Source organism: Zingiber officinale, chromosome 6B, assembly GCF_018446385.1.
Source record: "Zingiber officinale cultivar Zhangliang chromosome 6B, Zo_v1.1, whole genome shotgun sequence".
NCBI classification, from domain to species: domain Eukaryota; kingdom Viridiplantae; phylum Streptophyta; class Magnoliopsida; order Zingiberales; family Zingiberaceae; genus Zingiber; species Zingiber officinale.
This window is the reverse complement of record NC_055996.1, coordinates 30,324,625-30,351,387: the sequence shown is the minus strand read 5'-3', so window position 1 is coordinate 30,351,387 and position 26,763 is coordinate 30,324,625. Positions and strand designations below refer to the sequence as shown.

Here is a 26,763-nt window from a genome sequence, read left to right as displayed (position 1 = left end):
AACGAGTGGTCATAGGGTATACGTCTCCTCACAAGGAGCAGTGAATTCTCTGTGGGCTATCCAAACACTTTTGGGCACTTTAACTTATACCCAATCATCTCGGGTCCACACCTCCAAAAGATGCTTGCTTAAGATGTCAAAGTATAAGTCTCTATGACCAAGATGACTTGTATAACTCAAGTCAAAGGAAACTTGCACTCAAGCTGCAGTAAGAGTTTCACAGACATATCTATATATATAAATAACTATATGAAGTCTTATAATGAGTCACTCCAATAAACTTGTTATCATAACTAGCATCCACATTTAACTCTTGGCATCCCAATGTCTCCAGCCAGTGAGAAAATAGCTGCTCGGCGAACCAAGGAGTATAACCTGTGCTAGTCTTACAGAATTGATGATGTCGCAATGAATCAATTCGATGATTAGAAAAATTCTAATACGTTCATAATTTCACATATAGAGATAATCAGTAGTTGTGATCTAATCATAATTTCTCTCATGCTATGAATTGTATTGTGGACATTTAATAAATGAGTTTAAGATAATCAAACATATAATATGTACTCAAATAGTGAATCTATATTTAATAAAAATCGTAAGGCGATTACCTTAGGACATCCCTCAAAATCTAACACTCCCACTTGTCCTAATGTCAATCGCCATGGTGTCCTAAACCATAAGCATGGATGTGACTCTCAAACTTGCTTTGTGGTATAGTCTTTGTCAAAGGATCTGCTAGGTTCCTTTCAGTAGGAATTTTCTCTCAATTTGTATTTCAGTCCTACTCATGATCTCTTGATCATATGATAGCAACAAAACACATGTTTAGATCGCTTCTTGTTTGGAACCTTTCCAATTTATTGCGCTTACATTTTAATATGAATATGAATCCAAACTGGGACTTGAAGACATCTTTGTCCATATGGAAACTTGCATTTGTATATCCGCGTATGATCATATCACTATCTCCATATACCAAGAACATATCCTTAATTCTTCTCAAGTACTTAAGGATCGTCTTGATAGCCATCCAATGATCCATTCCGGAATCAGACTAGTATTTACTCGTAACACTCAGAGTATATGATACATCAGGCCTTGTACATAACATAGCATACATGATAGATTCTATTACAGACGTATAAGGTATCTTATCCATGCAAATCCTCTTGTCTTCTGTGCATGGGCATATAGACTTAAAAAGGTGAATTCCATGCCTCATAGGTATGAAACCTTTTTTGGATTCAGACATGTTAAACCATTTTAGCACTCTGTCTATATATGTCGACTGTGAAAGACCAAGCAATATTTTCGATCTATCTCTATAGATTTTCATCCCGATGACGTAAATTACTTCTCCCATCTCTTTCATGGAGAACGTATTGGACAACCAAACTTTAATTGACTATATGTAAAATACCAAACCCGATAATCATTAAATAATAAGGTTTAATAGGCTAATAGCCTTAACGGAATTTTTAGAAATTTTCTAGAATTTTCTAGGAATTTTTCAGAGCTCGTATGACATAGATTAAGGGGATAAGTATCGGGCCAGGGAAAAGCCTGTTTAAGGAACCCAATTTAAGTAGGAATTGATTAAGGAATTAACTTAGCTTTAATTAAACTAACCCTAAGTTATAAAAGGAAACCTAAGTTTTCGAAACTGATTAATCGATTCTGGTTATTAATCCCTATTCTTCCTCCTCCTCGTCGAACTCCACCACCTCCCCGTGCCCTAACTCACAACGTCGAACTCCTCCTTCCCTCTCTTCCTCGCGCGCGCGCACCCCAGCAGCTGCCGGCTCTCCTCTTCTCACTCGAGCCACACCGCCGGCTATCCTCCTAACGCAGGCACCATAGGCCGCGTCCTCGTGCCCTAGCTTCACCGTGGTTCTTCGCTCGAGTCACTCCAATCGAAGTCGCACCGACGTAGCTGCCCTCTCAGTCTATCTTCTGTCGTCCGCGACGTACCCTAGCTCTAATGCATCACCAACGCTGACGCGCCATCTCACAGTTATTGTTGCCCTTCGATTGTGCTGAGCACCCGAGCCAGTAACAGCCCTTACCAGCTCCACTATCCTACTCGCGTCGACATCACCATGTGTCGATCGCCGGTGTTGCCTTTTTACCACACAAGAAGTCGACGTTGAGTGTGTTCAAGCCAGCTACCACCGAGAGTAGATTAGCTCTGTGCTCTTGTGCTATTGAGCTGTCAGTTGTAGATTCGTTCATCAGGGCAGCCCTGATCTTTCATCGAGCAGTTAAAAAGCTGGATTGTGGTAAGTTTGGGAAGGTGATCGATTAAGGTGAGTTTTGTTTCTGTTTTCTAGGATTTTTTATAGACCTAATTGCTCTAGGAATAGGATCTGGATTGATAATTGAAGTGGATGATTTACTGTTGGTTTTGGTATCAACAGAGCAATGTTTTGTTGAGGTTTAGGCATTTGGTCGCTTCCTGCATTATCAGGGTGAGTTTTCATCAGTGGTTGTCTTTTGGATTCCCTATTGTTGATATGTTCTATTAGGATTGCTAATGAATTGTTAAATCATGTTCGGCTTGGATCACATATGGATATGTGGAAGGGATTGTTGAAAATGAATGGACGGTAGATGAGGTGTGTTAACTAGAAATGTTGATTTTCATATGGTGGGACGAGAGTGAGATTGAAGTGAAGGAATTGTGGGTTTAATTCAACCTAATTAGATTAAGGATTTAGGTTAATTATTGTGATTAGGGTTTTATCTATGGGTTTGGATCTTTGGGTTTAGCTAGTTGTCACTTATTTAACTAGCTAAACTGTATATTATATGGTTATGCAAGACGTTGATTTGAGACGAGCGCCTCGACGTGGGTATTGTTTAGCTCGATCTACATTTAAGGTGGGTACTTCTTACTTTGTCTCTTTAGTTCTTTGAACTTAGTGCATGAGCTATTTTTGGATAAGGACTGTTTACCTTGACTCCACTCTTATTTTTTTCTTGCGCTTGATACTTCCCCGTGATCTTTGAGATATTCATTTCCATATCTATACAGTCTCTTGTTATTGTCCATGATAAGTAACAGATATTAGATGTCATGTTTGTGTGCTTTGACTGTTGTTTATTTATGTACTATTTTGAGCATGCTGGCTTAATGCAGCATACCTAATTTGTGCTTATATTTGTATGATGATTGTTGCATTTGGTGCATCATGTCATGGCATGCATGTCAACGACCAATTCTCCCTTACGGTTGAGAGAGTCGTTGACCAGGGACGCATCCTCGGTCACTCGAGAGGGTGGTAGCTGGAGTTGATGTCGCTTGTCCTGTCGTGCCACACTCGGCCACTCATGGGTAGTGGTAGCTGGAGTTACGAGCAGCAGGGACCCCGTCACAGATGTAGCTAGTTAGCTACTATGCAACTGTCCCCTCAGCCACTCGTGTCAGTGGTAGTTGTAGTGGTGTACAGTCTGTCACTGACCCCGCCTCTCGACCATATGGGGGTCATGGTGCAGAGAGGTGGGCGGGAGTGACCATCCGTGCATATGCTGTTATTATACTTGCTTTGACTGCTGCTGTTTATATATGCTGTTATTGCTTACTTACTGCTGTTGTTCACATATGTTGATATGTTTACTTATGTTGAGATATATTCTCATTATAGATGTTTAGTCATTGGAAATTTGTATATACCTTGCTTATTACCTCTGTAGTTATGAGTGGTACTGTAGCAGATTAGTACCAGTTCTGACCTACTATACCTAGCCTACGATATGGTTTCAGGTATGAGCATTTATTTTGGTTCTATTATAGTATCTGCTATTCCTCTTCTGAGATTGTATCCTGTTGACACTCTCTACTTATATGTTATGTTCATGCACTATCTCTTTCTTTACCCGCTGAGTTCCAATACTCACCACCTCGCAAATTGGTTTTTTTCACCAGGTAACAAGTAGACGAGTCATGGATGTTTGGAGAGTCCCAGCTGTCAGTCCCACGTCACACACGAGGATAGTTTTCTTTTTGGATTTTGTTACTGTTTGGGTGACATGTTAATTTTGCGTATTTTGCTTTTGAACAAGTCATTGTGGATTTTTGGAGTTTAGTCTGGTGGTTGCAGGTATTTTTGTTAGTGTCGTTGTTGGTCTTATGCTCATATTGTTTTGTGTTTTCCGCTGCGTTTACGTTGTTGTGTGTTTACTTTCAGCCGTGTAGGCTTATTAAACTGCGTGGTTGTGTTTATTTTATTCCAGCCGAGTGGGTTGATGATTATTAAACTGCGTGGTTGTATATATATTCCAGCCGAATGTGGCTGATGTATATTTTGTATGTAAAAATGCTTCAGATTTATTAAACTACGTGGTTGTGTTTATTTTGTTCCAGCCGAGTAGGATGATCATTATCAAACTGCATGGTTGTGTATATATTCCAGACGAATGTGGTTGATGTATATTTTGTATGTAGAAATGCTTCAGATTGTCACCGGTATAGGGGAGATGCTGCCTGATTTTTGTCTGGCAGGGACTCCTCTGGGGCGTGACAATTTTATGGTATCAGAGCAGGTATACGATGTCTGTTCGTTTTTCGTATTTTGGATTTTTGAGTTAATCTGATACCAATTTTATGGTATCAGAGCATGGTTCGAGTCAAATGCTGGTTTTGTGTTTTTCGAATTTCGATCTTGTTCGATTTATGATTTTCGGTGTTCTGATTGTTTTGTTTTCCCTTTGTAAGTTGATCCCTCGATGTGACTCTCGAGTTTTGGGACCAGGCAGCGGCAGAATTTCTCCAAGCTATAGCAGGTATGTGGTATACCATTACCATACACTTTTGTTAGTACTTGGTTAGTTGTTTATACCTTGTGTGCTTGTTTAGTTGTTTGTACCATGTGTTTATACCATGTATGATTTGTGGTGTCAGTCATTGGTTAGATCAGATGTGGTGATATGTTGTCTTTTGATGATCTATTAGTGGATATTAGACTTGATGGTCTATTATTTAGTTTTTGATGTTGATAGTAACTTAAAGAGTATAATGCCCTGATATTTATGGAGTTGGTGATTTTAGTTGAAGATTAGATAACAGACTTTGTGCCAGTGATCTCATTTTTGGGTATGTTTGTTGTACGGACATGAGGAGTCCTTGATATTGCTATTTAGGTTTACAGTGCCCTAGATATTTTTATGGACTCGATGTATAGAGTATCGATTTACTCGCGTTGGTTTGGTTAGTAGAGGATTGATTTACTCTTATTAGCTTGATCAATAGGAGACCGACTTACTCTTTCATAGGCCTAAGGCTCCCTGTATATATAGCAATTATGGAAAGGGAAAATGCTGAGCATTATACTATGAACTTTGAAGTCTGATCCTCTATGTGTCAACAAGTGAAGGCAGGATATCAAAGTGGCACAGTGGAAGCAAGATGAGTCCATAACCCAAAGAAGCATCCTTTTCGGCTAAGGATTTGATCATGACACTATGAAGGATTGGTATATAGGTGTGCTGCTTAGTTGTTACCCAAAGATGAGGATCCTTGAGTTGAGTAGTAAATTTGGAGACCAAATTTTTATTAGTGGGGGAGAATGTAAAATATCAAACCCGATAATCATTAAATAATAAGGTTTAATAGGCTAATAGCCTTAACGAAATTTTTAGGAATTTTCTGGAATTTTCTAGGAATTTTTCAGAGCTCGTATGATATAGGTTAAGGGGATAAGTATCGGGTCAGGGAAAAGCCTGTTTAAGGAACCCAATTTAAGTAGGAATTGATTAAGGAATTAACTTAGCTTTAATTAAACTAACCCTAAGTTATAAAAGGAAACCTAAGTTTTCGAAACAGATTAATCGATTCCGGTTATTAATCCCTATTCTTCCTCCTCGTCGTTGAACTCCACCACCTCCCCGTGCTCTAACTCACAACGCCGAATTCCTCCTTCCCACTCTTCCTCGTGCGCGCCACCCCAGCAGCCGCCAACTCTCCTCTTCTCACTCGAGCCACACCGCCGGCTCTCCTCCTAACGCAGGCACCACAGGCCGTCGTCCTCGTGCCCTAGCTTCACCGTGGTTCTTCGCTGGAGTCGCTCCAATCAAAGCCGCACCGACGTTGCTGCCCTCTCAGTTGATCTTCTGCCGTCTGCGCGGTACCCTAGCTCCGATGCATCGCCAACGCTGCCGCGCCATCTCACAGTTGTTGTTGCCCTTCGATTGTGCTGAGCACCTGAGCCAGTAACAGCCCTTACCAGCTCCACTGTCCTACTCGCGTCGACATCACCATGTGTCGACCACCGGTGTTTCCTTTTTACCACACAAGAAGTCGACGTTGAGTGTGTTCAAGCCAGCTACCACCGAGAGTAGATTAGCTCTGTGCTCTTGTGCTATTGAGCTGTCAGTTGTAGATTCGTTCATCAGGGCAGCCCTGATCTTTCATCGAGCAGTTACAAAGCTGAATTGTGGTAAGTTTGGGAAGGTGATCGATTAAGGTGAGTTTTGTTTCTATTTTCCAGGATTTTTTATAGACCTAATTGCTCTAGGAATATGATCTGGATTGATAATTGAAGTGGATGATTTACTGTTGGTTTTGGTATCAACAGAGCAATGTTTTGTTGAGGTTTAGGCATTTGGTCGTTTCCTGCATTATCAGGGTGAGTTTTCATCAGTGGTTGTCTTTTGGATTCCCTATTGTTGATCTGTTCTATTAGGATTGCTAATGAATTGTTAAATCATGTTCGGCTTGGATCACATATGGATGTGGAAGGGATTGTTGAAAATGAATGGATGGTAGATGAGGTGTGTTAACTAGAAATGTTGATTTTCATATGGTGGGACGAGAGTGAGATTGAAGTGAAGGAATTGTGGGTTTAATTAAACCTAATTAGATTAAGGATTTAGGTTAATTATTGCGATTAGGGTTTTATCTATGGGTTTGGATCTTTGGGTTTAGCTAGTTGTTGCTTATTTAACAGGCTAAACTATATATTATATGGTTATGCAGGACATTGATTTGAGACGAGCGCCTCGACGCGGGTATTGTTTAGCTCGATCTACATTTAAGGCGAGTACTTCTTACTTTGTCTCTTTAATTCTTTGAACTTAGTGCATGAGCTATTTTTGGATAAGGACTGTTTACCTTGACTCCATCTTATTTTTTTCCTGCGCTTGATACTTCCCCGTGATCTTTGAGATATTCGTTTCCATATCTATACAGTCTCTTGTTATTGTCCATGATAAGTAGCATATATTAGATACCATGTTTGTATACTTTGACTGTTGTTTATTTATGTACTATTTTGAGCATGCTGGCTTCATGTAGCATACCTAATTTGTGCTTATATTTGTATAATGATTGTTGCATTTGGTGCATCATGTCATGGCATGCATGTCAACGACCAATTCTCCCTTACGGTCGAGAGAGTCGTTGACCAGGGTCGCATCCTCGGCCACTCGAGAGGGTGGTAGCTGGAGTTGATGTCGCTTGTCCTGTCGTGCCGCACTCGGCCACTGATGGGTAGTGGTAGCTGGAGTTACGAGGAGTAGGGACCCCGTCGCAGATGTAGCTAGTTAGCTACTATGCAACTGTCCTCTTAGCCACTCGTGTGAGTGGTAGCTGAAGTGGTGTACAGTCTGTCACTGACCCGACCTCTCGACCATACAGGGGTCATGGTGCAGAGAGGTGGGCGGGACTGACCATCCGTGCATAAGCTGTTATTATACTTGCTTTGAGTGCTGCTGTTTATATATGCTGTTATTGCTTACTTACTGCTGTTGTTCACATATGCTGATATGTTTACTTATGTTGAGATATATTCTCATTGTAGATGTTTAGTCATTGGAAATTCTTATATACCTTGCTTATTACCTCTATAGTTATGAGCGGTACTGTAGACGATTAGTACCAGTTCTGACCTACTATACCTAGCCTAGGATATGATTTTAGGTATGAGCATTTATTTTGGTTCTATTGTATATCTGCTATTCCTCTTATGAGGTTGTATCCTGTTGACACTCTCTACTTATATGTTATGTTCATGCACTATCTTTCTTTACCCGCTGAGTTCCAATACTCACCACCTCGCAAATTGTTTTTTTTTTCACCAGGTAACAGGTAGATGAGTCATGGATGTTTGGAGAGTCCCGGCTGCCAGTCCCACGTCACACACGAGGATAGTTTTCATTTTGGATTTTGTTACTGTTTGGGTGACATGTTAATTTTGCGTATTTTGCTTTTGAACAAGTCACTGTGGATTTTTGGAGTTTAGTCTGGTGGTTGCAGGTATTTTTGTTAGTGTCGTTGTTGGTCTTATGTTCATATTGTTTTGTGTTTTCGTCTGCGATTACGTTGTTGTGTGTTTACTTTCAACCGTGTAGGCTTATTAAACTGTGTGGTTGTGTTTATTTTTTTCCAGCCGAATGGGCTGATGATTATTAAACTGCGTGGTTGTGTATATATTCCAGTCGAATGTGGCTGATGTATATTTTGTATGTATAAATGCTTCAGATTTATTAAACTGCGTGGTTGTGTTTATTTTGTTCTATCCGAGTGGGCTGATGATTATTAAACTGCGTGGTTATGTATCTATTCCAGCCGAATGTGGCTGATGTATATTTTGTATGTAGAAATGCTACAGATTGTCATCGGTACAGGGGAGATGCTGCCGGATTTTTTGTCTAGCAGGGAATCCTCTGGGGCATGACACTATAAAACTAGCACATCATTTCTTATGATAAATATGTCATCACTATATAATATTAGGAATACGACCACACTCCTTCTATCCTTTTAATACATACAAGGATTGTCTGGATTTTGTAAGAAATTAAATTTTTTAATTGCCTCATCAAAATGGATATTCCAACTCCTGGATACTTTCTGTAGGCCATAAATTGACCGTTGAAGCTTGCATACTTTATTTTTGTCAACAGATGTGAAACATTTAGGTTATGTCATATACACGTCCTCGAGCAGATTTCTGTTAAGGAAAGTTGTTTTCATATCCATTTACCATATCTCATAATCATGATAAGCTAATATGACCAGGAGTATCTGAATAAATTTAAGTATAGTTATAGGTGAGAAAGTTTTATCATAGTCAATGCCTTGCCTTTGACGATCACTACAAGAAAAACCCTCATAGACATCGGTGGAACAACAGCGGTTTTAAGTAAATTTCGGTGTCTTTGAGTATTTTACACTGGTTTTTCCAAAAATCGGTGTCTATGGACGCAGATTTTCGCTCATAGACATCGGTTTTTTTAGTCGATGTCTATGAGTGCCTTTTTTTCGTTAATAGACATCGATTTTAACAACGGTTTTTAAAACCCGGTGTCTATGATAGCTTCCTTGTTCTATCTACGAAATCGGATAGTAAAAAAGTGTTGTTAAAAGTGGTGTTAATGAACCAAAATAAAATAATTTAATTTTCCCACCAATACTTAGCCAAAATTTACAACACTTCACTCTTCCCTCCAAACCTAAACCTATATGGTGTCGTCCACCGTATACCGTCGTGATGCCACCACCACTTTCCTCTTCGTCGCTGGCCGCTCGACCATCTCTCTCAGCCTCATCTCCCTCTTCCCCTTCCTAGATCGACGCCCCTTCCTCTCCCGATCAGGATCAACACACGATGCCCTTGCTTCTCCATCCAACCACACCGCATCTCCTCCAACCCCTTCCTTTTTGTCGTACGCCAACCAAATAAGCCCAACGTTCAAGAACCTTGGAGCATCTTCCATCTTGTTCTTAATTCTTCTTCCATCCCCTTTTTCTCTTTTCTGAATTGGTTTCTTGGTTTTATTTTACCGATCCCACACTCATGCTTTAACAATTTGTTCGATGACTCTTCTAGATGAGGTACAATAACTTTTGTTTTTCTATTTATTTCTATTCTTATCCTTTAAGTCACTTCTCCCCCTTCTTGTTTCTCATTCAAGCTCTTATGTATCAATTGCTTTCTTTTATAAGATGGTTTTATTTTTTAGGAGATTCAAAGCATCAAGTTTTTTTTAAAATTAATTTTGGTCTCAATTGAATTCTTTTTCATTTTTTTTGTACTGATTTTTTTGGATTTTATTATCCTAATATGTTCTGTTTGATTTTAACATAGCAAGTCTACCTAATTTTATATTTCTTAATTTTTGTACCTTTAACCCTAAATCTTTTTCTTGACAAGATTTTGTTGTTGCTTGGTGACTTTTTTGTAATAATCTTGTTCATTTTTTTTTTTGTTTTAACAATCCCTTGCATCTTAGATCACTGATTTTGACAACAATCGATAGTTTACCCCCTTGTTTATGTTGCTTCCCCCTTGTTCTTAATTAAGATCTTATGCATTAGGTGCTTTGTTTTATAAAGTGATTTTATTTTTCAAGTGATTTGAGCCATTAAGTATTTTTTTTTGTATTATGATTAAATTCAAATAAATTCTATTTATTTTATTCTAAGATAGTAAGCATACTCAAATTTAGGTTTCTCGATTCTTGTGTCTTTGTTCCTGAACCTTATCTTCTTGCTTTTGTAGTTCCTTAGGAACCATTTGTTGTTTGATGACGACCTTGCTTATGTTTTGTTTAACAACCCCTTGCAACTTAGATCATCGATCCAAACAACAATCGATCGTTTATGGTAGATCCTGCCTTGAGAGATGGCTAAAACAATGTGGAAAGAATGTTGGAAAGATACTTCTCTTACTTCTGGAACTAGAATCCAATTTCTAATTAAATTATGCATTTTTTTATTTTTATAATATATCTGTTTGTTAATTCTTATTGGCACAATTTGGCAGTGTCCTCAATGTAGTAAGAAGTTTAGGCAAAAATAAATTGTTAATCTTTATGCACCAATGATTGTTGTACCTAATGCTGATCTAGAAAAGGTTACATCTCTTTCTACACTACAGGATCTATTTATTCATGCTATCTAAATGCTGAATAATTTGGTCATCTTTAGGAAGTGCAATGTTTAAAGAAGGAAAACATGTCTCTTAAAATAGAGGTAAGATTAGAGGACTCATTGTTCTCTATGTGTTGTATTATGTGTATTTTTTGTTCCTTTTTTTTATTTGTAACCATTGGATATTGATATTATAACCTTTTTGTTTTTCCTTTATCTTATCCAGTGCATTTTATAAACTGCTCAACATTCTCTTTTTTAGTTTTTATATAAAAACATCAATCATGTATCTTGCATGTGAACTCAACAAACCATTTTCATTGGGTAAAATGAACATTGCAAAACTATTATACCTTGTGATTAGTATAAGCCATTATATAATTGGTAGACAATTCGAGTATCAATTTATCTGGAAATGTGTACGCAAATGTTCCTACAAAGAAAAATTCAGTTGCTTATGCACTACTTAACATTATTAACTGCATCTATAGCTCTTTCCTTAGGAATGAAACCTTTGGATGCCAATAGGAATGAATAAAGTAACTGCGTTGTTCCAATGAGTGAGGAGCTTTTAGCATTTGACCATAAAAAGTATTTTACATGTTAATAAAATTCCCAGTTTGTTAAAGTCTAAGTCAATGCTGGCTAGGAATTTTGTTAACATATTAAATCCTTTATGTGTCATATGCTATAAAGCTCCTCACTCCATAAGCATATGAAGCCACGTTAAACAGTTTATGGGGATGCATTTTATAACAATGATGGTTATCATTAGGGCCTTATGTTGCATTTTTTTTTTGCTGGAATAGGAAAATTATATCTTTTAGTCATGGGTGTATTACTGTTGCTTTAGCATAAACCCATTAGTTTAACTTAGTCTGGGTCAACTAATTGAATTAAATCAATTATGCTGAAATACATTGTTTGACTTGCATGTATCTGATTTGACTGACCCTTAGGAATCTTGCATTCACATGGATGCATGCACTTCTCTTTATAATATATTTTCTGAGGGATATTTTGAATGAACATTAAGATATCTGAGAATGTGAAGAATTATCATATATGTAATTTGAAAGAATTTACCCAGTGTATTTTCTTATTATTTCTTATGTTTTATTATTGTTTGTGTAGAGAAATGTATTGCTCAAGGAGATTAATAAGCAAAAGGTGATTTCATCATGCAGTTAGTTACATGTAGCATCTTCTTATCATTTTTCATCATTGGAGATTCATCCTAAGAAATTGTAGGAACATGACCAGTAAAATGTCATGTCATTGGCTATTTTGTTATAAGTTTCCCTGCAAATTTGTTCTTACTTTTCCTTTTTAACTTGTTCATGTGTTTTGTTATCAGAAGCGTGCAAAAGATATGGAATGTTTCTTAATAAATGTAAGAGATTATATTCCTTTTTTTTAATTAACCATGTATATCAGATTTTATTATTTTTATTTTTATTTATAAGTGTCAATGTTAAAATTACTTGCTTAGTACTTGTATCAAATTGCTAGTTCCTTTATTTTGGCCAGGGTCATTTGATACTCGTGTAATGTTCTATTTTATTCTGTGTAGATTAGCTTGCTAAGCCAACATGTAAGTAAAATAGAGCTTCCTCCCAACACTAGCGCTATTAAGGATCTTCATATCCTTCCAAATGGACTTCCACTTCTTGCATCATTGGGCAAGAAATTATTACTTTACAGGTTAGTGTGTTTCCTTTTGGACAAATATCATCTTGCAAAACTCAGTAAATGTCCTTGTTTGACCTAGCTGATCACTTTGTATTCAGTATGGCGAGTAACAACCTTGCACTTAAGTATGACTTACCGGTAATTCTTTGATCTCAGTGGTACTATTCAAAAAATTTCATTTCTGTTTATTTGATTTAGTTCTCTTGACATACAATGCTTGTTGGATGTATTGTGTTATATTTTACATTGCCAAATTTTGAGTCCGCATTAGGTTTTTTTCCCTTTCACAAAGCAAATTGACTTTTATTTTTTTTAAATACGTGCTAGGAATCCTAGGTCTAGTTTGATTTTCTTTTACTATTTGTGTATTAGACAATTTTGACTTCGGTGGTCATGAGTTCGAGTCGTGGAACCAATCTCTTGCAATGGTAAGGCTGCGGAAGCTTCGTGCACCGTGCACCAAGCTTCCGCACCAAGGCTACGAAAGATGGCAATCCTATAGTTCCCTGAAAGATTGGAAATATTTTGTCAATCAAACTTTAACCAAAAGTTGACAAGTTTTTAATTGTTTCTCGTATCTGGATGAGAAAAGCTTTCCCTGACAGATTGGAAATATTTTATCAAACTTCAACCAAAAGTTAACAAGTTTTCAATTGTTTCTCATATCTGGATGTAAAAAGCTTCCTCTTAGCCTCTTGAGCAAGTATAATATTTGCAGTCTCCTGCTTGGTCATGCTGTTGAGATAAAAGCAATTCACATAATGTGTATGCTGGATTGCAAGTCTACTTATCTGCTCTTTACGAATGCAATTGCTAGCTAGTGTTAATCATTTGTATTCATGCAGAGAAGGTTTCATAACACAATTTTCCATAATAGTCATAGAATGGCATGCTCTTGGTCTTTGATATCCGCCAGACCTCAGAACTCATGCAATTAATAGAGGGCTTAACTAGCCACCCAGCCCATTCTGTTGATTTCGTTGTGCTAAATGATGGTTTTTAGTGCTTCTTCTTCAGGTCCTTGTGTCTGGGAAGTCGGCTTCAACTGTCGAAGGTATGGCTGGGACATCATTACTTTGTAGAATTTACGGTTCTTTTCAGTTTGTTACAATTTAATCTCGAGTGTGATTCATCTTAATGTGTTCGAACATGGTTTATGGGACTAATTCTTGTGGTGTATATCAGCTCTAAATTCTCGTGGTGTTCATTCTCGGTGTGAGCTTTATTTTGTTCCTCATTTCAATTGGATTGTAATCATCATATTCATAAATACAGAAATATTTCATGATAGATTGACAAGGTTGCTGGTATTTTGTCATAGTGATATCAAATATTTCATGATAAATTTTGTACTATTAAAATGTTGTATAATATCGGGTTTTCATTCTTTCGGAAATCGAATCGGTGTCGTTAAACAATACTGATATTATATCGATTTTCCACCGTTGCTAAAATCGGTGTCATTAACTGATATTATATCAGTTTTACATCGTTGATGGAATTGGTGTTGTTAATATTACATCGGTCGTAAACCGCTGTCAAAATTGGTGTTATTAACATATATTACATCGGTTTTACACCGTTGCTGAAACGGTGTCGTTAAGTGATACTACACCGGTTCATAATCGATTCGAAAACTGGTGTCGTTAAGTGATACTACACCGATTATAACCCGATGTCTAAAATGGCAGACCTTTTACATCACCTTCATAGACATCGGTCGATTTTGTAATAGACAGTAGTGGAAAACCGATATCTATGAGGGTTTTTCTTATAGTGGATGGTCTTTCACTACCAACCTTACCTTGTAGGTAATTACTTTACCATCCATGTAGGTTTTCTTCTTGAAAACTCACTTGCACCCTATAGACGTTATGCCTTTAGGTGGGTTCACCAAATTCTAAACTTGGTTTTCATACATGGAATCCATTTTCAACTTCATGGATATAAGCTACTTATCCTTTTCTGAACTATTTAGAGCTTCTTTGTAATCAGCAGGTTCCTCATCCTCAATGAGTAACACATTATTTGATTCTCTTACAAGAGATCCACATCTCTTATGAATAGTGTGTGTCCTACCTAATCTACGAGGAGATTGTGTCATAATTTGTTGTGGTTCTTGACTAAGCATCTCGTTAGTGTTTATTGGAGTCTCTTGAACTTCATCAAGTTCAACCATACTCTCACTTACTTCTTGTAAGGAAAATTCTTTCTTTAGGAAATTAGCACGCCTTGAAATAAATAACTTTTGTTCCAAGGGGTGATAGAATTGGAAACCCTTGGTTTCCTTAGGGTATCCTATAAATAAACACTTATCAGACTTAGCATCCAACTTGTCTGATATAGTCTCTTCACATAAGCAGGACATCCCCATATCTTCAAATAAGACATGAGGGGTTTCTTATTAGTCCATACCTCATATGGAGTAGTTGAGATTACCTTCGTCGGGACTCTATTTAGTAAGTAAACAACTATCATGAGTGCATAACCCCAAAATATTTTGGAAAGATTTGCACGATCCATCATAGACCTAACCATGTCCAACATAGTTAGGTTACGCCTTTCTGATACACCATTATGTTGCGGCATATATGGCGGAGTCCATTGAGACAACCTCAATCGGATCGAAGTATCTTGATATTTTTACCAAGTTATTTCTCAAATTCACTTCTGAATTCTCTAAACTTTTCAAAGGCTTCATACTTGTGTTTCATTAAATGCACATATACATAATGAGAGTGATCAATAATAAAAGTAATGAAGTAGCTATAACCTCCTAGTGTATGAGTTGACATTAGTCCACATACATTGATATGTACGAGCCCAAATAACTCATCAACTCGTTCACCCTTTCCAGAAAAAGTTAACTTTGTCATCTTACCTTTTAAATATGAATCACATATATCTAATTCAAATGATTTGAGAACTGCAATATTTTATAATTCAAACATGTGCTTCTTGCGTATATGGCCAAGGTGACAATGTCATGAGTAAAAGATTAATTGATTATCTAATCGGACACATTTATTGCTCGTATCGCTATTGAATACGTCACTAGATGTATCTAACGTGTAGATGCTATTGTATAAAGTTCCAGTGCCATAAAGAACATTATTCAATGTTATATAATTATAATTGTTATTAAAAGTTAAATGGAAGCCTTTTCTATTTAAACATGAAATAGAAACAACGTTCTTTATTATTGCGGGAACAAATAACAATTATCTAGTTCTAAGACAAATTCACTAGGAAGCAGTAATAAGTATGTTCTGATAGCGAGTATAGCAAGCTTTGCTCCATTCCCAACTCGCAGACTTGTTTCTCCCTTGACAAGTCTTTTTCTATTCCTTAGCCCCTATATGTCATTACATATATGTAAGCCACACATAGTATCCAATATCCAAGTGTCGGAGGAAATAACATGACAATCAATAATAAAAATACCTAAAGAGGATGGGGCATCGGATGCCTTATTTTTCTTCATGGACTCAAGATAAATCTTGCAGTTTCTTCGCCAGTGTCTCATCTTGCCACAATGATGGTATGGGTCCTATTGTACCGGTTCTACTATTTTGGCCTTTTTACTCTTCCCCTTAACATGATGTTTTGGTTTCCTCTTAGAAATTTTCTTGAAGGAGTCTACTAACATCACAATTTTCTATTCACCTTTAACAGAAGAATCTATAGTCTTGAGCATATTAACCATCTCGAGAATATGGTCAATTCCAAATTGTTCATCCAAAAGTTCATCACAAATTGTAAATGACTTTCAGTAAACTATGTAGAATTAAGTCAATACTTAACGTAAAACCGAGTGATGCTAAATGCTCTATATAGCCATTCATCTTTAGTACATATTGTACTGCGGATGAACCCTCCCGCATCTTTGAGCAAAAGAGAAACTTAGAGACCTTTGTTAGGGTCGTTTGGTGCTAGAGGGGGGTGAATAGCTCGTCGCTCTTGATTACTTGCTTCTTTAATGATGATATGCAGCGGAATGAACTCAAAGCAAACTTACAACGCTAACACAAAGAATTTACTTAGTATCCACCTCAAGAAGAGGTGACTAATCCAAGGATCCACACACCACACGCTCTCCACTAATAGAAACACTCCTTATCGATCGCAGCCGGAGGCGGAGAAGCCTCATATAAACTCACACAATAATATACAACACCCACAAGAAGAAAATACAAAAGATACAAATGGAAACTCTTTCTTCTTACTTCCTTGTTGCTTGTTGTTGCCTCTTGAATCTTAGAAGTGTAACTACACTTGTCTCCAAGAGCCTTTAAGAACTGGCTGTGAAAGTGTGGAGAAGCTCGTCAATCGTCGCTGAGATCGCACTGTAGTCGCTAGAGAGAGATCCGCGAAGATGACACTCGCCAGAAGCCACAACCTGCGCAACGATCGAATCTCAATCGATTGAATGACTCTCAATCAATTGGGGAGGCTTTGAATCGATCGGTTGATCGATTCAGAGCACCTCTATTCTATCTGGAAAATGCCTGAAATGATTGCCCTATCAATTCAGGCTTTCTCGCGATCGCGCGAGAGAAACCAACTCCCAATCGATCGGGCGATCGATTGGAGGTGCCCAATCGATCAATTGATCGATTGGAGGTTCCCAATCGATAAATCAATCGATTGGGAAGTGTTCTGTGCCTGTAACAAAGGTACCCAATCGATCAACCGATCAATTGGGCCGCTGCTTGTCACAGCATAGTGTAAATCGATCAGTTGATCGATTGAACAACTGATAAATCGATTGGTCTCCCCTTGACTTGCTTAAACCAAGTCTAGGGTCCCCAAATCCAACATCCGGTCAATCGTGATCTGTTGGAACCTCATGCCTAGCATCTGGTCAACCTTGACCTGCTAGGACTTCTTCACCAAGTGCCGAGTCAATTCCTTTGACCCACTTAGACTTTTCTCCTCGTGCCAAGTGTCCGGTCAACCTTGACCCACTTGGACTTACCGTCTCGTGCCAAGTATTCGGTCCTCCATGACTCACTTGGACTTCCTTCAACCAGATGTTTGGTCACCCTTAACACATCTAGATTTCCTTGTGCCAAGTATCCAGTCAATCCTTTTACCTACTTGGACTTCTCAATACCATGTATCCGGTCAACCTTGACCCACCTGGATTTTCACATGCCTAGCTTCACTCACCAGGTATTTCCATCTACCTAGCTTCACTCACTAGGACTTTCCATCTACCTTGTTTTACTCACCAGGTCTTTCACCTAGCTTTACTCATTAGGATTTTCACTTGGCTTCACTCACCAGGATTTTTCCATTGCCCGGCTTCACTCACCGGGACTTTCACCTACCTGGCTTCACTCACCAGGACTTTCACCTAGCTTCACTCACTAGGATTTTCAAACTGCCTAGCTTCACTCACTAGGTCTTTCACCTGGCTTCACTCAACAGGATTTCCCAACTGCTTGGCTTCACTTACCAGGACTTTCAGCTGCCTAACTTCTCGTTAAGACTTTCCCAGTGAAGTATCCGGTCAACCCTTTGACCTACTTGACTCTTCTTCATATCTAACTGGTCAACCTTGACCAAAGGGGAATTGTATCAACAATCTCCACAAATAGACGATTGTATATGCAATCTCCATGTATTATCAAACATCGAAACTCAAACATCAAGACTCAAGCTTGAGCCAACTCAAGCTCAGTCAACTAGGTCAACCTTGAACTAGGGATATTGCACCAACAATCTCCCCCTTTTTGATGTTTGACAATACCTTTAAGTTAGTCTAATCCCATAGCCTCAACTTCCTTTCATGCCAAAGTATGAATGAGGGTTTCCTTCATTCTCCCCCTTTCCTAGAGGGTAATTCCCTCTTTGGGTAATGAAGGCCTAACTTAACCCTACATTCTCCCCTTATTGGCACACATCAAAAACTCTCTCCCCCTGAAGAGTTACTCACCGTTGTTCACAACTTCACTCGTTGTTCACAGCACCACAATGAAGGTCTCATACCCTTCATTATCTAACTTGTGAGCATTAAATCTCTTCACAAACACAATGAAGGTCTCATAACCTTCATTGCATCCAATGCTCATCCTTGAGCATTTTTCAAGCGAAGGATATACCACCTTACATGGTTTCAGAAAATAATTTCCATGTCCTCAGTGAGTGACTCCCTCTAAAGACATGCTTCAAACTTCTGTCATTGCACCAACAATGACTTGGGATCCCTAAACCTTTAGGAACACCAAAATTAGAAGTTTTGAGGTTTAAGTATCAATATTTGAATGCAAACCACAACCTAAACTTCAACTTAGTCTTCTTTAACCAATCCATCTATGTTTTCATCATGAAAACTTCCCCTAAATGTATACAAATGTGTGTTAAAGGGTTAGGAATGGTTACCTACACTAAAAATGGTTTAAAATATTGAAATCATACTTTCCCACCCAAAATCAATATTTTCAATCGATTGAAGTTGGGTCTCAATCGATTGAAACCATTTCAATCAATCCACTGATCGATTCCGTGAGCTTCTGTTCGTGAAAATTACCCTTGAATCGATCGGCTGATTGATCCAGCCTGGGTCAATCGATCGGTGGATCGATTCCGCAACACTCTGTTCACGAAAAAATGCATTCTCAATCGATCGCCCAATCAATTGAGACACTCCAATCGATCGGGTGATCGATTGAAGCTCTGATTTCCTGAAATTTGATTTCAATGAAATTCAAAAACTCTCTAAAAATTCTACAAAATTTTAAAAATCATGAAAATTATTGTAGACATTATTTAGGGTATTTACTTTCATGGAAAAATAGTTTTCTAAGAAAATACTTCCTATTTTCAAAGATTGACACAAATTTGAAAACTTGTAAAAATTGTAAGGAACTAGAGCGCTCAACACGCTTATGCGCAGCGGAAATCATCTAGTTCCTTCAAGGAGATCCATGCGAAGGGAAAGAAAAATATACTAAGTTTTTCATAAGATAATAAGAGGGTTATACCTTTGGTGCGTGCTCACGGACTCCAGACAGCTTGGATCTCAGCACGATCACACGTTTGTGCCTCTACAGTATCCACACGAACAAGCATTCGTTTGTCTCACAAACTCACGAAATGGAGATAGGTTGTGCTAGCAACCTAGAGAAAGGGTTTCAGCAAAGAGAGGAGAAGAGCAAGAAGAATGAAGAACTCTCTCAAAAAAAATGAAGAGGAATTGCTTAAGTATTTTCATCCAATGAAAACACTTAATTAGCATTAATAACCTTAATGATCATTTACACTCCATTAAGGACCACACTTAAACTCCTCATTTTAAGTTCAATTTTGAAAATTGAATGAAATGAATCATCGAATTTTGAAATTCAATAAATCTCTCCATTAATCCTCACTTAAGTCAAACTCAAGTCTCCTTACTTGAGTCTAACTCAAGTCTAATTCACTTGAGTCTAACTCAAGTCTAATTCAATCGAGTCTTACTTAATTAATCTCATGCAATTTTAAATTCAATGAATCACATTTCATTAATTTGAATTGACTCCTTGAGTCTAGTTTGAATTGGACTTAATCCAATAATTAGATTCAATTGAGTCTAACTCAATAAGTCCAATTTGGATAAGACTTAATCCAATGATTCATCATATGAACCCATCTTCAAATCTACTTGTTCTTTGTGTGTGACTCAATAGGTTCTCGTAACGTTGGCAATGTACCCAAATCAATATTTAGATATATAAGCAATGAGTGGCATCTATCAAGGCATCATTGCTACCCAAGTGACGAGAAAGTCGAGATCCGACCTAACCTGTCTGTGGTTATTATCTTGTATGACTTTATCACTCTATCCTTGATATCTAGATTGATCAATGAGGCATAGACCGTGTCATCCTCTTATCAACCTTAGTGTTTTTTGATCTCTAAGTAGATACACTCAATCAAATAAGCTCAATATCTCATATTGACTCATTTATGCATGGTCATGTTTTCTTGTGTCCTACTAATCAAGGGGCCCACAGATATCACTTCCGTCATATGAAAGGGATAGATTCTATCTACATCACTCACATCTCTGCATAATTCATTGCATACCCAGTGATCGACTTTATTGTCCACCTTGTTACAGGTGACGTTTGCCGATACCAAAGTACGCAACTCCTTATGTAGGGAACTGTAGCGACATCAGGTCTAAGAACTATTCATACTAATAGTCACATGAGAAATTTTATGACACTCATATAATGATCCATAAAACATTCTCATGGCGGGTCATTCAGTATATATTCTCTAATATATACCCATGTGTCAATCTGATATCTCATATCCATGACTTGTGAGATTAAGTCATCCGTTGACCTACATGCTAGTCCCAACGCATTAATATTGTCTTTGTATATTAATGCTCGACTAGGAATAGTTAAGAGTAGTATTTTATGTATATCTACAATATCTCACTATCAATTCAACCAATTGATATGCTATAAATAAGAACCTACTACCCAAGGACATTATTATACTTATTCAATCAACACTGAACTGAAATAAATATAATAACCACCTTTGTCTTTTATTGTCACACCCCCAGAGGAGTCCCTACCGATAAAATTTCGGCAGCATCTCCCCTGTACCGGTGACAATATGAAGCATAAGTGCATATAACCATAGACATACTCATCAGCAGTATATAACAACCCACACGGCTGGATAAATAACACAACCACGCAATTTTAATATGCAGCCCACACAGCTGAAACATAATACAGTGAAAATCATAACATGAGAAACATAAAACAACAGAACAACTAACTGCGAGCTAGCTTGGCTTGACACAATATTAATAAACCAAATACAAGATACCATAAACGATACTCCAAATAACAAAATACACAAGTACAAGAACAAGTACAAAACCAAATACAAATAGTGTAAGGAATACCAAAATCATAAGATCGTCCTCGAATGTGACGTGGGACTGGTGGGCAGGTTCTCCAGGTGACTTCATAAATCCTTTACCTGCTACCTGGTGAAATAACCAGTTTACGGGATGGTGAGTGTAAAGACTCAGCGAGTAATAGACAAATAGTGCATGACTATAGTAAAGAACTAGAGATACAAAGATATACAGTCTTGTAGGGAAATAGCAGATATTACAGGGATATCATAATAAGCGTTCATACCTGAAACTATATCCTAGGCTAGTAATAGAAGGTCACAAGTAGCAAAGATCTGCTACAGTACTACCCATAACTACAAGGGTAGCATGTGAGGTATATACATAATACCAATAAGTGAGTCAGTGTCTAAACACATACAACAGATGTATATCTCAACATATGTAAACATAACAGCATAAGCAACAACAGCATAAACTAGCAATAACAGCATAAGTGAGCAGCATCAACATAAGTGAGCAGCAGCAGCATAAGTATAATAATAACAACGTATGCATAGATGTTCACCCCGACCACCTCTCCGCACCACGACCCCTGTATGGTTGAGAGGCCGGATCAATGACAATTGTACAACACTTCAACCGCCACTACTCTCGAGTGACTGAATGGATAGTTTGCATAGTAGCTATCTAACTACGTAGCAATAGGGTCCTTGCTGCTCACAACTCCAGCCGCCACTACCCATGAGTGGCTGAGTATGGCACGACAGGACAAGTGACACGCTCCAGCCGCCACTACCCATGAGTGGCTGAGTATGGCACGACAGGACAAGTGACACGCTCCAGCCGCTACTAACCATGAGTGACCGAGCGTGTGACCCTGACCAATGACCCTCTCAACCACAACGGAGACATGGTCGCCGACATCCATGCAATGACATGATGCGTACAATGCAGTCATCATATATATATATATATATATATAAACAAAGAATTAGGTATGCTACATGAAGCCAGCATGCTCAATAAGAAACATGTATAAATAGCAGTCAAAGCAAGTAACCATGGTATTCGATATCTATAAATCCAATAACTAGTATATGGTGTCTAGTATCTGCTAAATATCATAGATAGCAATGAGAAACTGTATAGATACAGAAACGAGTAGCTCAAAGATTGAGTGGAAGTATCAAACGCAGGAAAAATACAAGTGGAGTCAAGATAAATACAGGAACTATCCGAAGGTATAGCTCATGCACTATAAACAATGTACTAAAGAGATAAAGCAAGAAGTACCTGCCTTAAATGTAGATTGTGCCAAATAATTCCATGTACGTCTGTCTTGAATCAAAATCCTGCACCAAATCATAAGATCACAACCAAATTCCTTCATAGATCAAATAGCTAACCTAAATCCAAATCCAATTAGGTAACCCTAATTGGATCCATCATAAATCCTTCAAATTCCACCAATCACTAATTAACTCCCAACATCAATTTAGTGATTCTGATAATACTCACGAACTCATTTAACTCAATCCATCAACTATCCACACTACAACTAAAAATGAAATCCAATCTCATCTTGTATCAACTGATTCTGAAACTGATATAAATCCAAATCAATCGTTAACTAACCTAATAAACCAATCTCCTAACTGGAAATTTAGAATCTGATTAATCTCATACCTAATCCTTACCTTTACATCAGCGTTGGAACAGTGGCGACCCCTCTGCTGAACGGACCATAGTGGATCACAGCACTGAAGAGGGTGTCGACTCCCATAGTAATCAACCATGTCACCCCTCCCGATAGCCTTGGTTGCAACATCGTCGAGCTGACCTTACCCCAAGGGTGGCAGCATCAAGCTGGAATCATCCTGTACAAGGACCACTGTGACTCGATCAAGCTAGGGCTCAGGCTAGGGTGATGGCGATGTCGAGCACAGATCGGACCCAATCGGTGACTTCCAACAGATATCTAGCATGCTCAGCCGGTTGTGAATCGACGGCTAAGGTTCAGTTGAAGCAGTGGAATCAGATGCGATGAAGTGACCTCATAGCTCCTCTTCCCATCGGCGAGCAAGGAGAAAGGATGGCAACGACTCCTCGCTTCTAGTCGGAGGCGATGGTGGCAGATCTGGAAGAGAGGAGCGCACTGGTAGTAGTGAATCGGGAGAAGATATCAGCGAGTCGGCTTGATGGGGACCAAGAGAAGGCGACGGAGAAGGAGGCGCGGGAAAGAGGGGAACTGTGTGCGGCGGCGAGAGAGCCCGCGGCAAGGATCCCCGCGCCAACGCCCAGCAACGCGGTCTCAGGTGTGGCAGCCAGTGAGAGAAGGGTGACGTCGATGACATTGGGTAGAGATGAGACGAAGAAGAAATGGGGAGAGGAGATGAATCAGGAGGTGTTCGGCGCATAAGAGGGAGAGGAGGAGAGGAATAATATTATATACCTTGGTTGAGTTAATTAAACCCTAAGTCCATTCGTCAATTAACTCCCACTTTTTGAGTATTCTAAACAGGTTTTTCCCAAGCCTATGAACGTATCCCCTTCAAGTACGTCGTACGAACTCTGATTAAATCACAAAAAATTTCTAAAAATTTTTGAAAAATCCAATAAGATTATTTGTCAAATAACCTTATTTTTTAATTATTATTTGGGTACCATATTTTACATTTATTAATAATGATATATGATACAAAATGAGCTCTTTACAATCATCTCATAATTGGTACTAGGGCTAATACTAACAAAAACTTCAATATTTTCTTCTAGTTTGTGTCTAACTTTTCAATGATGATTACTATCAAAAGATAGTTTTTACCAAGGTTTTCCAAAGTATATTTAAAATCATTGTCAAAACCAATATCCAACCATATTCTTTGGGCTCAATGCACATGACTTGTACATTAGCTTTTCCAATGATTGGAAAATACATAACTATGTGTTTTGATGAACCTAAAACTCAAAAAAATGCACTAAATCAATATCTTAAGTTTTGTTCATCATCCTAACATCTCACTTGTATCTAATGTGTACTAAAACATATACAAGTTACCTTATAGTTCTTTGTGAGATGTAAAGTTTGGTTATACCCTAAACTAGGGATCATGCATATCTATCTAGACATTTTGGATTATGAACATCCTCCTAGGATGTTACTTGTTAGTAAATGTCATTATCCTTAATTGTAAGGAATTAAAAATAATGCATGATGAGTTATGACATACATCAAAATGAATAATTTTCAAAAGAAAATTTACTATAACTACATGATGTATGTATGAGATGACATGGTATTTTTGTGTTCTTCATAATAAGCATGAATGCAAAATATGATGGCATGGCATATGATGGGTAAACAATCATGGCAAATTATCATAAATAAAATATACCTAGATTATCTATCTACGTATTCTTAAACCTTAGCTAACTTAAATTTAAATCCTAGATTGCCCACTTTTCTCAAGGAAATGTCAAACTCCCAATTTTGACATTTCTTTTTCTTTTCTTAATTTGTGTTAATTTAAATTAAGCATAATTCCTCAAGGTTTGACATACTTTACTTTTTTAAAGAGTAATCATTTTAAATTAAGACCTAACTTGCCCTTAACTTCCTAAGAAAATATCAAAATCCCAACTTGGCATTTCTTATCCTTTTCTCAAATGTGCCAAATTAAATTAAGTCCAATTCCTCAAATTTTGACACATTTTACTCTTCCAAAGAGTAAACAATTTATCCTTTACATTTTCAAAGGTTAACAAAAACCTTGAAAATGCCTCCAAGTGTCAACTTTATTAAAGTTGGGTTAACCACCCTTCCAAATAAAGTTGACACTCTCTAACCTATTTAGGGGTAGAAAAAATACTCCTAGGAACTCAAAACCTATCTGTGCTCCTTGGATGCTCTAGGTATTCACTAGGGATGACTTCCCTAGATACCTTCCTAGTGACCTTGTTAGGCTTCTTAGAAGTCTTGATCACTTTCTCTAGGTCAACTCTAGGGATAGTTTCCCTTGTGACATTCTTAGTGACTTTGTTAGCCTTCTTAGAAGTCTTAGTCACTTTTGTCTTTTACAAAAACACTTCTAGGGATAGCTTCCCTTGTGTTTTTGACTTAACCACTAGGGCCTAGGGTTGGTTCCATAGCTATGTGGAACCTTATGATAAGAAGGAACATCCTTCTTGGCTTGAGATTTGTATCCCAAACCTCTCCTACCATTGGATGGTCCTTGTCTAACTCTTCCTAACTAGATTATGCTCATTTTGACCCTTAAGAATGTTTTCCATTTTCTTTACGGTCTTTTCCATTTTATCAAGCCTTGACCTCAAGACTTGATTTTCTCTCCATAAATCCCTAGATTTTGGTTTGTTATTAAATCTTTGAGCATTTCTATTTTGGGGCTTGTATCTATTATCCTTAGTGTTCTTGCCCAAGTAGTTATCTACCTTCCTAACCTTAGGTGAGGTAGTTTTAGCATGAAGAGTTACATGTTTTCCTTAATGCTATCATGCTTTCTATTTGTATGGTAAATGACATTAAAATGATATAAACTAGAACTAGCATGCTCTTTACCATTTTTAAGAGGAATTGCATTAATAAATGTTACCTTGGGTTTGCTCTTAAGAGCTCCCCCTTGACTTGTGCTTCCTCTTTTGGGCTTGACCGTCTTCTTCCTCTTTGGGCATTGGCTTCGGTAATGCCCTTTTTGATTACACAAGAAGCAAAATATGTGCTCCTTGCTCTTCTTTGTTGTGGGGGCAGTCTCATTGGGTTTCTCCTTGCCCTTTGGTGCCACTTGGCCCTTCTTCTTGGCCAATTTATGGCACTTACTCTTGTACTACCCATGTTCCCTACACTCAAAATAGATAAATATGATTTTTATTTTTAATTGAACTAATTATACCTTCACGTGTAGGGATTACACTCGATCCTCCATTTGATTCTTCATGACTTTTGGAGGTTGCATCATCTTCTTCTTCTCTTGACCCGGAAGTAGAAGCTTCTCCTTCTTCTCGATCTGGTGTCAATGAAGGTCGCTCCCCCTCAATCCTCGAGGTGGAGGCCTCTTCATCTTCATCCTCTACATGTAACAAAGAGTATGATCCCTCTTTGCCCTTCTCATTGCATTCCGTTGAAGATGAGGCTTCTTGGACTTTTTCTTTGGGTGTTGAGCATTTCTCAACTTCCGAGTCCTATTCTTCTTCCTTTTGGTCTTGATCCAATGAATCACACATTTTTTATTCTTCTTGGTTTGGTATAGTGGAGGGTTCTTCATGAAGCTTGGCCAATTTGTTCCAAAACTCTTTGGCATCCTTAAAT

General features: G+C 38.0%; 1 pseudogene; it reads left to right on the top strand.

Annotated features, from left to right (window-relative positions):
- The window catches only part of LOC121990878, a 32,089-nt pseudogene extending 19,372 nt beyond the window's left edge, over window positions 1-12,717 (top strand).
- Window positions 12,718-26,763: the final 14,046 nt, after the last annotated feature.